Source organism: Salmo salar, chromosome 20, assembly GCF_965601325.2.
Source record: "Salmo salar chromosome 20, fSalSal1, whole genome shotgun sequence".
NCBI classification, from domain to species: Eukaryota; Metazoa; Chordata; class Actinopteri; order Salmoniformes; family Salmonidae; genus Salmo; species Salmo salar.
This window is the reverse complement of record NC_138310.1, coordinates 75,435,308-75,450,502: the sequence shown is the minus strand read 5'-3', so window position 1 is coordinate 75,450,502 and position 15,195 is coordinate 75,435,308. Positions and strand designations below refer to the sequence as shown.

Here is a 15,195-nt window from a genome sequence, read left to right as displayed (position 1 = left end):
GCCCTCAGGCCCCTACTCCACCACTACCACATATCTACAGTACTAATCCAAGAGATGAGTCTTCAATAAAGACTTAAATGTCGAGACCGAGTCTACATCTCTCACATGGATAGGCAGACCATTCCATAAAAATGGAGCTCTATAGGAGAAAGCCCTGCCTCCAGCTGTTTGCTTAGAAATTCTAGTGACAATAAGGAGGCCTGCGTCGTGTGACCGTAGCGTACGTGTAGGTATGTACGGCAGGACTAAATCCGAAAGATAGGTAGGAGCAAGCCCATGTAATGCTTTATAGGTTAGCAGTACAACCTTGAAATCAGCCCTACCTTTAACTGGAAGCCAGTGTAGAGAGGCTAGCACTGGAGTAATATGATCACATTTTTTGGTACTAGTCAAGATTCTAGAAGCCGTGTTTAGCACTAACTGAAGTTTATTTAGTGCTTTATCTGGGTACCGGAAAGTAGAGCATTGCAGTCGTCTAATCTAGAAGTGACAAAAGCATGGATTAATTTTTCTGTGTCATTTTTGGACAGAAAGTTTCTGATACAAACACATCTTTGTATTAGCAACTGATAATTAGGAACTTATATGGTATTAAAGTTAAGGCACATCACCCTTGGCAGGGTGAACCATAGTAGGGGATAAAAAGGGAAAACACCATCTTTAGAACTGAGTGTGTTGTTTGTAAATTGCTGTAAGTGTATACTCCGGGTTGCAATCCTTATTAAACAAACTAACCTCTAATCAAAGAAGTTTCCTGTGGTCTCTTGTATGAACATATGGCATAAATGACTTACATGAGTCCACCAGATCAGATGCAGTAGGGATGCCAAAGGATGTTCTCTTGATAAGTGTTTGAATTGGACCATTTTCCTGTCAAAATGTAACGAGTACTTTTGGTTCAGGGAGTAATAAGTACATTGTTTTCTTTAGGAATCTAGTGAAGTAAAAGTTAAATAGTAAAGTAAAGTACAGATACAAAAAAAAACGACTTAAGTATTATTTTTACTTACACCACCGTAAATAGTCAATGGTAGGCTTCGAGGGGACTCCTACGGTAGGTACACCTATAGCTCATCTCTTGGCAGTAGTACTGCAGACTACTTTATCACTGACCTCAACCCAGAGTCTCTCAGAGTGTTCACAGTCAGCCCACTGACACCCCTATCAGATCACAGCAAAATCACAGTCTACTTGAACATGAGGCATCAAAGCCAAAGGAACTGAATAATATTAAGAAATGCTATAGATGGAAGAAATGAAGTGTGAAAACATACCAAAAAACAATTAGGCAACAACAAATTCAATCCCTTTTAGACAACTTCCTGGACAAAACGTTTCACTGTAATAGTGAAGGTGTAAAGTTAGCAGTAGAAAACCTAAACATTATATTTGTCCTCTCAACTCCCCTATCAAATCTAAAAATTTCAACCAGAAAACTTAAGAAAATCAACCACATTGACAAATGGTTTGATGAAGAATGTAAAAACCTAAGAAAGAAATTCAGAAAACCTATCCAACCAAAAACATAGAGACCCAGAAAACCTGAGCCTATGCCTTCACTATGGTGATTCCCTAAAACAATACAGAAATACACAACGGAAAAAGCACGTCAGAAATCAGCTCAATGTAATTGAAGAATCTATAGACTCTAGTCACTTTTGGGAAAATTGGAAAACACTAAACAAACAACAACACGAAGAGTTATCTATCCAACACAGAGATGTATGGATAAACCAATTATCCAATCTTTTTGGCCCTATAACAAACAGCAAAAACATATACACTACCGTTCAAAAGTTTGGGGTCACTTAGAAATGTCCTTGTTTTTGAAAGAAAAGCTAATTTTTTGTCCATTAAAATAACATCAAATTCATCAGAAATACAGTGTAGACATTGTTAATGTTGTAAACGACTATTACAGCTGGAAACTGCAGATTTTTTATGGAATATCTACATAGGCGTACAGAGGCCCATTATCAGCAACCATCACTCATGTGTTCCAATGGCACGTTGTGTTAGCTAATCCAAGTGTATCATTTTAAAAGGCTAATTGATCCCTTTTGCAATTATGTTAGCACAGCTGAAAACTGTTGTCCTGATTAAAAAAGCAATAAAACTGGCCTTCTTTAGACTAGTTGAGTATCTGCAGCATCAGCATTTGTGGGTTCGATTACAGGCTGAAAATGGCAAGAAACAAAAGCCTTTCTTCTGAAACTCATCAGTCTATTCTTGTTCTGAATGAAGGCTATTCCATGCGAGAAATTGCCAAGAAACTGGAGGTCTCGTACAACGCTGTGTACTACTCCCTTCACAGAACAGCGCAAACTGTCTCTAACCAGAATATAAAGAGGAGTGGGAGGCCCCGGTGCACAACTGAGCAAGAGAACAAGTACATTAGAGTGTCTAGTTTGAAAAACAGACGCCTCACAAGTCCTCAACTGGCAGCAACTCTGCCTAGAAAGCCAGCATCCCGGAGTCACCTCTTCACTGTTGACGTTGAGACTGGTGTTTAGGTACAATTTAATGAAGCTGCCAGTTGAGGACTTGTTCACCCGATATGATTGAAAATAACCTAAAATGAAAGCTGACATTTTAAAACCAAAGTGCTGGAGTACAGAGACAAAACAACAAAATTGTCACTGTCCCAATACTTTTGGAGCTCACAGTAGTTTATTAGGATCTCCATTAGCTATTGCACATGCAGCAGCTACTCTTCCGGGGTTCACAAACAACTTCAAAATACATGACTGAGTACAGAACAGTTATAGGTAAGAACAACATAAGATAATATTACATTACGTTTAAAAAAAAAAAAATCCTATTAGGAGTAATACAGTGCAAAGTATTCAGACCCCTGGACTTTTTCAACATTTTGTTACGTTACAGCCTTGTTCTTAAATCGATTAAATTGTTTTTTCCCTTCATCAATCAACACACAATACCCTATAATGACAAAGCAAAGACAGGTTTGAAAATGTATTAAAAATTTAAAAACGGAAATATCAAATTTAAGTATTCAGGCCCTTTACTCAGTACTTTGTTGAAGCATCTTTGGCAGCGATTACAGCCTCAAGTCTTCTTGGGTATGACGCTACAAGCTTGGCACACCTGTATTTGGGGAGTTTCTCCCATTCTTCTCTGCAGATCCTCTCAAGCTCTGTCAGGTTTCGATGAGGAGCGTTGCTGCACAACTATTTTCAGGTCTCTCCAGAGATGTTCGATTGGGTTCAAGTCTGAGCTCTGACTGGGCCACTCAAGGACATTCAGAGACTCCTGCGTTGTCTTGGCTGTGTGCTTAGGGTCGCTGTCCTGTTGGAAGGTGAACCTTCGCTCCAGTCTGAGGTTCAGAGCGCTCTGGATCAGGTTTTCATCAAGGATCTCTCTGTACTTTGCTCCGTTCATCTTTCCCTTGATACTGGCTAGTCTCCAAGTCCCTGCCACTGAAAACATCCCCACAGCATGACGCTGCCACCACCATGCTTCCCCGTAGGGATGGTGCCCGGTTTCCTGGATACCAAGTGACGCTTGGTATCCAGGCCAAAGAGTTCAATCTTGTTATCATCAGACCAGAGAATCTTGTTTCTCATGGTCTGAAAGTCATTTACGTACCTTTTGGAAAACTCCAAGTGGGCTGGAAGGTTCTCCCATCTCCACAGAAGAACTCTGGAGCTCTGTCAGAGTGACCATCGGGTTCTGGGTCACCTCCCTGACAAACGCTCGTCTCCCCTGAATGCTCAGTTTGGCCGGGCGGCCAGCACTAGAAAGAGACTTGGTGGTTCCCAACTTCTTCCATTTAGGAATGATGGAAGCCACTCTGTTCTTGGGGACCTTCAATGCTGCAGACTTTTTTTGGTAACCTTCCCCAGATCTGTGCCTCGACACAATCTTATGGATGACCAAGACGGCCAAAATTAAAAATAAATGAATACATAAAAAAATACATCTATAAATATATATGCACGTAAATGTAAAAATAAATGTATTTACACGGAAATCAATCAATAAATAACACAATTTGATATAAATGAGTACTTTTGCATTTACTTATTTTTCCAAAATCTGTATTTTCCTAATTATTAATTTCCCTATTTATTTGCCTGTTTATTTATTTCCTTGACCATTTATTCCTGTATTTATTTATATATTTATTTATCTATTTATTTATTTTTGTCAACTTTTATTTCTTCATTTATTTACTTCTGTATTTCTTCCTCCCTATGCAAATGATGAGGCGGGACTTTAAACTTCAGGCATAGCAACATGCACAGAGTGCTGATAGGCTGTAGATCCTCCCTAGATAGGGAGAAAGAGGCTGACTGTGATGTCTACGAGTGTCAGTGTCTGAGCTTCTTCGAGAGGCGGCGGATCGGCTTGGAGGATTAGAGTACTGTAAGTATAATGACACATACTCTGAAAGTATAAACTCGATTTTTGCTGGGCGTCAGTTGAACATTATTTCACGTGTACGTTTCGCGCACATAGAAACCACATGTTCAGACCGCTAACGTTAACTTAGCAAGCAGACTGACTAAAGGAACATATGTTCACCAAAGGGAAGAGTGCAGACTGGCAAAAGCTAGCTCTAATCATTTGCTTTTCACTCCACTGTTGTAGCATTAGTTAGCAAGCATGGTGATTTGTCTAGCAGTTCACAAAGAAAATAGTTGAATATTTCCCTAGGTAGATTGCCAGATATCTCTGAAATGGTGCGGTCAAGTTTAGAGGTAAGCATGGGTAATTTAGCAATATACTCCTCTGCAGTTTGAATGAAATTGTATAGCTACATATTTTATTCCTTTGATATGTAGGCCTAATGGTGCATGCTGATCATATGTATTGTACAATTTCATTGTCAACAGCAAGTTCATCTGGAACCTCATTTGGCGCTGCATCTAGCGTTTCATCTGGCACTGCATCTAGCGTTTCATCTGGCACTGCATCTAGCGTTTCATTTGGCGCTGCATCTAGCGTTTCATCTGGCGCTGCATCTAGCGTTTCATCTGGCGCTGCATCTAGCGTTTCATCTGGCGCTGCATCTAGCGTTTCATCTGGCGCTGCATCTAGCGTTTCATCTGGCGCTTCATCTAGCGTTTCATCTGGCGCTGCATCTAGCGTTTCATCTGGCGCTGCATCTAGCGTTTCATTTGGCGCTTCATCTGGCGCTGCATTTGGCGCTTCATCTGGCGCTGCATCTAGCATTTCATCTGGCGCTGCATCTAGCGTTTCATCTGGCACTTCAAGGGGTTGAGTAGGCCTACACCATGTTGATGGTGAGCTAGCTAATATACAAAGAATAATGTATTATAATTAATATTATAATATAATTTATAACCAAGTGTAAAGTAAGATTGTCCCTCCGATGACTGACATATCACTTTTCTGTTATAGCCTAACTTACTTGTGCATAAGTCTAGTGTACTTCAAATATTAGACAACATGACACAAGCTAAGCTGATCTATTGGTTTAGAATGTATTTTTTCTAAAGCTGAAGTTCCAAGGCTATTTGGTGTGTATAATAACCGAACAAGGTCAAGGCGTCAACCAAGGATCACCCAAACAAACCCATTTTCCACTTACACCCACACATATTGCTGTCTTGGGCGGAAATACACAACTACTGTCCCAAGCAGGATTGGCAAAGAGCACCTCCAGCGAGTGGGGTTGGGTGAGAGGCGCCTGAACTTTCGAGGTATGCCATCTGACAAAAGTTGTGCTGAAAAAGAATCATGGTCACATCACTTGATAGACAAAAGGGAGCCCTTAAACCAGACGTTTAACGTCAATCAACAGAGTGAACCAAATTGTTTTGTGCAATATTTTGACAATTAGATTTGTGCATGCCTATGCACACCATAAATCAAAGTTTTAGAACATATAACTTTAATATATAGGGAGTTTCTTGTTGAAGAGATTCTTGCATATTTGAATTCAATTTGCATAGTGTATAATACTGACCTTAGATAGAGACCTGTACTCTGAGAAGCCTGATAACTTCCATGGCTATTAAATATTAAATCCTACTCATGTGATTAAAACTAGTCTGGGCATGTAGCTATCAAACTTCTGAGTATGGGTGCTGATCTAGGGTCAGTTTTTCTATCGAGCAAAGAATAAGGATAGAATATAGATGGGAAATTTGATCATAGATCTTCACCATAGTGCAAGAAGCTGGACAGCTGGCCCAAATATCACACATTTTGAAGGTCCTGTCAGAGATGTACACTCTACGGCCACTTTATTAGGTACACCTGCGCGTTAACACAAATGGCCTGATCCTTTGAACAGCGAATAATGTGGCTGCCTGCAACTCAATCTATAGAGTAGAGAGCTTTAGTTGTAGTTCCACCAAACAGAACGGGCATGATGCGTAATCCAATAAACTTTTTTTCCTCCACCTTTATTTAACAAGGTAAGATAGTTGAGAACAAGTTCTCATTTACAACTGCGACCTGGCCAGGATAAAGCAAAGCAATGCGACAGAAACAACAACACAGAGTTACACATGGAATAAACAAACATACAGTCAATAACACAATAGAAGGGGGAAAAAAGAGAGTCTATATACAGTGTGTGCAAATGGTGTGAGGAGGTAAGGCAATAAATAGGCCATAGTAGCAAAGTAATTACAATTTAGCAGATTAACACTGGAGTGATAGATGAGCAGATGATGATGGTGTGTAAGTAGAGATACTGGTGTGCAAAAGAGCAGCAAAGTAAATAAAAACAATATGGGGATGAGGTAGGTAGATTGGGTGGGCTATTTACTGATGGACTATGTACAGCTGCAGCGATCGGTTAGCTGCTCAGATAGCTGATGTTTAAAGTTAGTGAGGGAAATGTAAGGCTTCAGCGATTTTTGCAATTCGTTCCAGTCACTGGCAGCAGAGAACTGGAAGGAAAGGCGGCCAAAGCAGGTGTTGGCTTTGGGGATGACCAGTAAAATATACCTGCTGGAGCGCGTGTTACTGGTAGGTGTTGTTATCGTGAGCTGAGATAAGGCGGAGCTTTACCTAGCATAGACTACCTATAGATGACCTGGAGCCAGTGGGTCTGGCGACGAATATGTAGCGAGGGCCAGCCAACGAAAGCATACAGGTCGCAGTGGTGGGTGGTATAAGGCGCTTTGGTAACAAAACAGATGGCACTGTGATAGACTGCATCCAGTTTGCTGAGTAGAGTATTGGAAGCTATTTTGTAGATGACATCGCCGAAGTCGAGGATTGGTAGGATAGTCAGTTTTACTAGGGTAAGTTTGGCGGCGTGAGTGAAGGAGGCTTTGTTGCGAAATAGAAAGCTGATTCTAGATTTGATTTTGGATTGGAGATGTTTCATATGAGTCTGGAAGGAGAGTTTACAGTCTAGCCAGACACCTAGATATTTGTAGTTGTCCACGTATTCTAGGTCAGAACCGTCCAGAGTAGTGATGCTAGTCGGGCAGGCGGGTGCGGCCAGCGAACGGTTGAAAAACATGCATTTGGTTTTACAAGCGTTTAAGAGCAGTTGGAAGCCACGGAAGGAGAGTTGTATGGCATTGAAGCTCGTTTTGGAGGTTAGTTAACACATGGTGGTTCCAGCATCTCAGAAACAGCTGCCTTCCTGGGATTTTTATGCACTACAGTCTCTAGAGCTTACAGATAATTGTGCGATAAGTGAGTGGCTGTTCTGTGGTCAAAAACACCTTGTTAATGAGAGAGATCAGAGGAGAATGTCCAGACTCCTTCAAGCTAACAGAAAGGCCACAAATGCTCAAATAACAGCTGTTTAAAACAGTGGTGTGCAGAAGGGCATCTCTTAATGTACAACACTGTGAATAATTCAGGCTGTTGTGGAGGCAGAAGGGGATTCTACCCAGTACTAGATAGGTGTACCTAATAAAATGTGTAATAAAAAGTGTATATAATGATAAAAATCAGGTTTGCAAGTTATGTAAAAAATGTTGTTTGTCATTATCTCACAGGTAATCAAGAAAGTTCACAAGTTCATTTTAACTTTGTTTCCAAAGTTGAGAGACGCGGACGGGTTCGAGCTGCTGAAAATGTCTGGAACTACACAGAGCTGTCATCTTATACCTGTCCCATGCCCCAATCAGGGCTACAGTATGAGATATCTGAAGACCCTTGTGTCGTGCTACTCTGTACATTCGCCCGCTGTAAAGGAATTTGAGTATGGAGCATGTAAGTCTAATTTCTCAGTTTATGTACTTTTAATGAACTTTAGAGCACTTACTAATCCAAAGTAAATATGTTTAGTGTTAAGCAGTGTCTTCTCTGTTTTTTGTATTTATTTATATAATTTTCTCATCAATTAGGAACTGAATGATTCAGTTGTTGTTCAAAGTGGAACCCTGACACAATGTCTAAACTGTGAAGAACAACTTCCCTTTGCACAAATAAGAAGACACAGTGAAGCCTGCTCAAGGTAATGCTCTGAATGGGAAATGAATCATGGAGATGTTGGGAAAATAGGATATTCTCCATTTATGGAAGGTGCACTCATCATTACAAATTATGGTATGGCCATGTTGCACGTCAATAACAGAACTCTTAAGTAGTTTCATCATTTGTTAGTTTAGATGTGGAATAGGAACAATTTAATTGAGCAGTTATGGGTGTTCATTTCTTGGTTCATTGTTGCTGTACATTTCTTTATGATAAAGACAATAATTACAACAATCCACTTCACTATCAGGCTGGGAGCTGTTGTGAAAATGTTCTGTTTAGTATCTGATATAACTATCTCCTCGGCTCGACTCTTCAAGTCAACCACAGGTTGAAAGGGCAGGAGAGAATGAAAGGGAGAATGAAGGTGCAGCTGTCCCTAGAGCCAGTGGGACTAGTGCCTCCACCGGTCAGCATCCAGCTGTAGATTTACTAATGGAGGAGAATGAAGGTGCAGCTGTCCCTAGAGCCAGTGGGACTAGTGCCTCCACCGGTCAGCATCCAGCTGTAGATTTGGTAATGGAGGAGAATGAAGGTGCAGCTGTCCCTAGAGCCAGTGGGACTAGTGCCTCCACCGGTCAGCATCTAGCTGTAGATTTACTAATGGAGGAGAATGAAGGTGCAGCTGTCCCTAGAGCCAGTGGGACTAGTGCCTCCACCGGTCAGCATCCAGCTGTAGATTTGGTAATGGAGGAGAATGAAGGTGCAGCTGTCCCTAGAGCCAGTGGGACTAGTGCCTCCACCGGTCAGCATCCAGCTGTAGATTTACTAATGGAGGAGAATGAAGGTGCAGCTGTCCCTAGAGCCAGTGGGACTAGTGTCTCCACCGGTCAGCATCCAGCTGTAGATTTACTAATGGAGGAGAATGAAGGTGCAGCTGTCCCTAGAGCCAGTGGGACTAGTGCCTCCACCGGTCAGCATCCAGCTGTAGATTTACTAATGGAGGAGAATGAAGGTGCAGCTGTCCCTAGAGCCAGTGGGACTAGTGCCTCCACCGGTCAGCATCCAGCTGTAGATTTACTAATGGAGGAGAATGAAGGTGCAGCTGTCCCTAGAGCCAGTGGGACTAGTGCCTCCACCGGTCAGCATCCAGCTGTAGATTTACTAATGGAGGAAAATGAAGGTGCAGCTGTCCCTAGAGCCAGTGGGACTAGTGCCTCCACCGGTCAGCATCCAGCTGTAGATTTGGTAATGGAGGAGAATGAAGGTGCAGCTGTCCCTAGAGCCAGTGGGACTAGTGCCTCCACCGGTCAGCATCCAGCTGTAGATTTGGTAATGGAGGAGAATGAAGGTGCAGCTGTCCCTAGAGCCAGTGGGACTAGTGCCTCCACCGGTCAGCATCCAGCTGTAGATTTGGTAATGGAGGAGAATGAAGGTGCAGCTGTCCCTAGAGCCAGTGGGACTAGTGCCTCCACCGGTCAGCATCCAGCTGTAGATTTGGTAATGGAGGAGAATGAAGGTGCAGCTGTCCCTAGAGCCAGTGGGACTAGTGCCTCCACCGGTCAGCATCTAGCTGTAGATTTGGTAATGGAGGAGAATGAAGGTGCAGCTGTCCCTAGAGCCAGTGGGACTAGTGCCTCCACCGGTCAGCATCCAGCTGTAGATTTACTAATGGAGGAGAATGAAGGTGCAGCTGTCCCTAGAGCCAGTGGGACTAGTGCCTCCACCGGTCAGCATCCAGCTGTAGATTTACTAATGGAGGAGAATGAAGGTGCAGCTGTCCCTAGAGCCAGTGGGACTAGTGCCTCCACCGGTCAGCATCCAGCTGTAGATTTGGTAATGGAGGAGAATGAAGGTGCAGCTGTCCCTAGAGCCAGTGGGACTAGTGCCTCCACCGGTCAGCATCCAGCTGTAGATTTGGTAATGGAGGAGAATGAAGGTGCAGCTGTCCCTAGAGCCAGTGGGACTAGTGCCTCCACCGGTCAGCATCCAGCTGTAGATTTGGTAATGGAGGAGAATGAAGGTGCAGCTGTCCCTAGAGCCAGTGGGACTAGTGCCTCCACCGGTCAGCATCCAGCTGTAGATTTGGTAATGGAGGAGAATGAAGGTGCAGCTGTCCCTAGAGCCAGTGGGACTAGTGCCTCCACCGGTCAGCATCCAGCTGTAGATTTGGTAATGGAGGAGAATGAAGGTGCAGCTGTCCCTAGAGCCAGTGGGACTAGTGCCTCCACCGGTCAGCATCCAGCTGTAGATTTGGTAATGGAGGAGAATGAAGGTGCAGCTGTCCCTAGAGCCAGTGGGACTAGTGCCTCCACCGGTCAGCATCCAGCTGTAGATTTACTAATGGAGGAGAATGAAGGTGCAGCTGTCCCTAGAGCCAGTGGGACTAGTGCCTCCACCGGTCAGCATCCAGCTGTAGATTTGGTAATGGAGGAGAATGAAGGTGCAGCTGTCCCTAGAGCCAGTGGGACTAGTGCCTCCACCGGTCAGCATCCAGCTGTAGATTTGGTAATGGAGGAGAATGAAGGTGCAGCTGTCCCTAGAGCCAGTGGGACTAGTGCCTCCACCGGTCAGCATCCAGCTGTAGATTTGGTAATGGAGGAGAATGAAGGTGCAGCTGTCCCTAGAGCCAGTGGGACTAGTGCCTCCACCGGTCAGCATCCAGCTGTATATTTACTAATGGAGGAGTGTCTGAAGACAGGTTCAGATGAGGGTTTGTATTCTGAAGGTTTACAGATCCGTTTTAAGGGATAAGTCATTTAGCACATCTTAGGGCTAATTATTAATGTTATTAGTTTTAGGTGTAGTACTTTTTATATGATACATTTAGTTGAATTCAATCGTCTTTCTTTACAAACACATTCAATACACTAACACTCACCTGATGAAAATGGTGTGGACATAATGATGCATTCTGATTATTTTATATTTTTAATATCAACAGTTCATCTGGCATTTCAGCAGCAAGTGGTCCAGTATACACCGTTGGTGGTAAGTACAATGTTCAGAAGAACCTATTATTTATTACTGTATCAACTGTCTCTGATGGGAAAAGTTTACACAAACATTTATTTACTTGTCACACCTCATTGGACTGCTAATTCGTGCACGTTTTGGACATTGCAGGTGATTTAGTGAATCATTTATTTGCATTTAATTTGCACTATAGACAGTGGTTTGGGTATGTATCTATACCTCAGAGAAATGCAGTTAACATTCTATATTGCTGTTATGCTTGGGTTACAGAACCAAATCCGGTCAAGGCAGCTCAGCTGTTCACATACTGGACACTTCAGTCCCACGAGGACAAAGACCTCCTGAGCTTGAGGGATTCCTTAGTGGAAAGGAACAGGACCATAATCCTTTTCTCAACAATTGCATCCAATGTCTTGGTTTGCTGAGCTTGTGTAACTCTACATTGAATGATTTCAAATATGTTTACAAGGTGACTCTGCCATTGGAGAGGGGGTCACTAGGTATGTCCTGTCCACTGTTATGGAAAATCTTCAAAATGGATTCCTACTTGATGAAGAGAAAGGTATTTTGAATATATTGATTTATAGACTTGTAGATTATGTGAAACAGTTTTTCCCCAGGTCAGTCAAAAGGACATCTGTTTATTTATGAAGACCTTGCTCTTTGAGGGTGAGCAGGACCATCTTGTTCCTTCCACATCTCAGGCACTTTTGGAAAGTCGTTTTTGTTGTAGTAGCTGGGTGCATGATTGGGCACTTTTTTGTATTATTATTCTTTTTTATTTTTTAAATGGTGGCCCACACCTTGCAGGACTAAGCCCTGCTATCATACATGTTCTGTTTGGCAGAGAACCAGAGACAGCACCGATAACCTTATCTGACTGTGTGGACCATGATGGTTCGGAGAAACATTTTTATCTTTTGTATATATGTTTTTTTTGTAGGTTCATCAGAGGCCCTGAAGAGTTTGTCCGAGGTCCTGAAGAGTGCTTTTTTTAACCTGAAGCTGTCGAAAAATACTATGACTTATGAGGATTTTGAAAAAGATCAGATGGCAAGCATCTCCTCATCCTACTCTGGGTTTGGTCTGTTTTGATTCAAAGCCCTGCAGGAAGACACAATTCTTCACATCAGCTCAAAAGTTTTATAGAGCTTTTTACTTTGTTATTTGATATACTTTACACTAGGTATAGAGTTTAGTAAACAGTGATACAGACACTTTGATAAAGTGGCTTACATTTTACATTCTACATTCTAACGGTAATGGTTAACCAAAAAAATCAAAGCTGTACAATTTGAAAGATTAGAGAGAGCTAGATTAAAGGTATTGCTCACTACCTCGTCAATTCCCAATGGCCTTGCAGGCAGATGCATTCTAGATCCTATTGGAGGAGGAACCTGAAGCTGGGGCCAGTTCAAAGGCCTACCCTCCATATCTACTCCCATTATCCCTATTTAAAAGTCCTGTCAATGCTAATTGTGACTAACAACGCCTCTTTATAAACAATTTTACTTTTGAAGCCAGGCGGGGTTTTCCAACTGTGGGAAACATACTGTATTAAGGAATATTGTGTGGTATATCAGAATTCCCATGCACTTGTTCTATGCCTGGCTGCACTACAAGGTGAACTGTAAGGCAAGTTACCCTCAAACTGTACAAGAGACTGAAATAAAAAACTGATGCTTCATCTGATGTTTGAATATTTTTTATATATGTACAACATATCCACTCGATATGACTGCATTTACCCTGAAATATGTTTCCCGCCACACTGAGGGAGAAGGTGTCTCAACTGGCCAATCAACGTTAGAGGTGCCCTTGACAAACGAGGCCCATCGCTCGTCCAGTTTAACATGACCTTCACCTGCCTGCGGCTCCGCTGGAACCACTTTGCTCCCGTTTTCTGCAATAAAGCGCCTGATGCATATTAACCAACATTGGTGTTCATAAGGTCCAGAGTCTCAAAGGCCTGATAAAGATACATACCTCCACTTTTTCACCAGATGAGGGGTTTCTTTATTGCCGTGAACTGGGTCTGAGAGGAGCAGGACACCAGAGGCCGCAATGAAATGAAAAATGGATTCTGAAAGCTGAAATTAATTCTGAAAAATATTCAAAAGTGTACAGGGTTCAGTACATGGGCATCCCAACTGCCTGTGTACACTGGCTTGTATAATTCAACTGAACAGGTCAAATACTGTTTTGAGGAATTAACGCAGAGGCCAGGGGAAATCTGGGTGGCCTAAATGCTAAAAACCAGCCAGTGACTTAAATGTAGCATGCCCATGGGTAAGGGGCCAGATCCAAGCCAAAGCAATGTTCTAAATTCAAACCGGCATCTTTCTGCCTTGTTATGTCTCACTTCCTTAGAAAAACATTGGAATTTGTAAATGTTTCTGCGTAATTACCGAGTTCCCTCGAATTTAACAAGTTTTAGGAAGGACAAGCCCTTCTGAATAAACAACAAATTATGACTGCGTGCACTCTGCAGTTAGGAAGTCTTCTCTGCCTTGTACTGTAAGACATGGAAACTATAGCTCTAAAGCTGTATAAATGTTCAAACTGGGACAGAGTGATAAAACATTACTCTTTTTCAGCCCTCTGCCTTTTCTTTATATTGAAATATGCTGCAAGGCCTTTGGCACAGTTCATTAATACCGTAGGATCCAGTATATCATGAATCCATTATTTGGGGACTTTGAGAATATGTGACTGCAGGTAATTGCAGTGAACTGTGTATACTGTTGCATTAACATCATTTGATTGATTTACACTATCACATTGGAGTCACAAGGATAATTAAGACCAACGGTTTAATTCAGCACCCAGTAGACAGTGTTTCCTGTCACACACAGGGATGAACATGTGAGCTGTGTCTCAAGACCTCCCCAGTGTTAGAAATCTGACAGTAGACGGGCAGTGCAGCCGTTTGACCCCTGAACTCTCCTGATGAGAGATGGCGGTGTTTCAAGGCGATGATAAGGGCTTTAGCCCAGGGAATCCTGACACTGAATAAACCTGATGTAGTGTATTGTAACAGAAGCCAGATTTGGGGTCGCTCCACTTGCACTTCCACTAACACCTTATAACAAACTTCCCTCGGAGTCCAAACATTTAAGGAAGAAAATGATACAGTCTAGTGTGAAAGAGTCAGAGAGTGAAAAGGGAGAGGCCCATTTACCGTAATTTCCGGACTATTGAGCGCACATGTCTATAAGCCGCAGGTGCCTACTGGTATATTGAAACAAATTAACTTTACACAGGCATTAACGAAACACGGATTGTAATAAAAATAAATAGGCTTTAACGAAATACGGCTTGTAACAAAAATAAATAGGCTTTAACAAAACACGGCTTGTAACTAAAAATTAGCAGTAAGCTTTAGTTGTCTTTTTGCACTGAGTCAATTCCTCACGCTGCTGTTTCCAACGTCTTATCATCGACTCATTAAGACCAAGCTCCCGTGCAGCAGCTCTATTTCCTTTTCCAACAGCCAGATCAATCGCCTTCAACTTGAAAGCTGCATCATATGCATTTCTCCGTCTCTTTGCCATGATGAGGGTGACAAAATGACTACCGTAATCAGAATGATGGGAAGTTTGAGAGCGCTCGATTTAATCTAAACAGTAAACAAAAAATGTTTTGACCTTAACCCGTTCGGCAATTTCATTGGTCTAATGAAAGCTTCATGCCGCCAAAAAAACTGAGCACGTCACAGAATGTTTTTTTGGAGACATTTTTTTTTTCATTGTTTAAGCCGCGAGGTTCAAAGCGTGAGAAAAAAGTTGCGGCTTATAGTCCGGAAATTACGGTACATGTATTAGTGTGCCCTACCAAGGT

General features: G+C 42.3%; 1 long non-coding RNA gene across 2 annotated transcripts; it reads left to right on the top strand.

Moving 5' to 3' along the window:
* Nucleotides 1-4,281: 4,281 nt before the first annotated feature.
* On the top strand, nt 4,282-11,842 carry LOC123729188 (uncharacterized). Of its 2 annotated transcripts, none has more exons than XR_014381923.1 (5): nt 4,282-4,389; nt 8,004-8,175; nt 8,310-8,419; nt 11,324-11,370; nt 11,626-11,842. It is a non-coding gene; the product is annotated as an uncharacterized LOC123729188 (long non-coding RNA). The 2 variants fall into 2 exon arrangements; XR_014381922.1 differs by having other exon boundaries at nt 4,301-4,389; nt 7,959-8,175.
* The last annotated feature ends 3,353 nt before the right edge of the window (nt 11,843-15,195 follow it).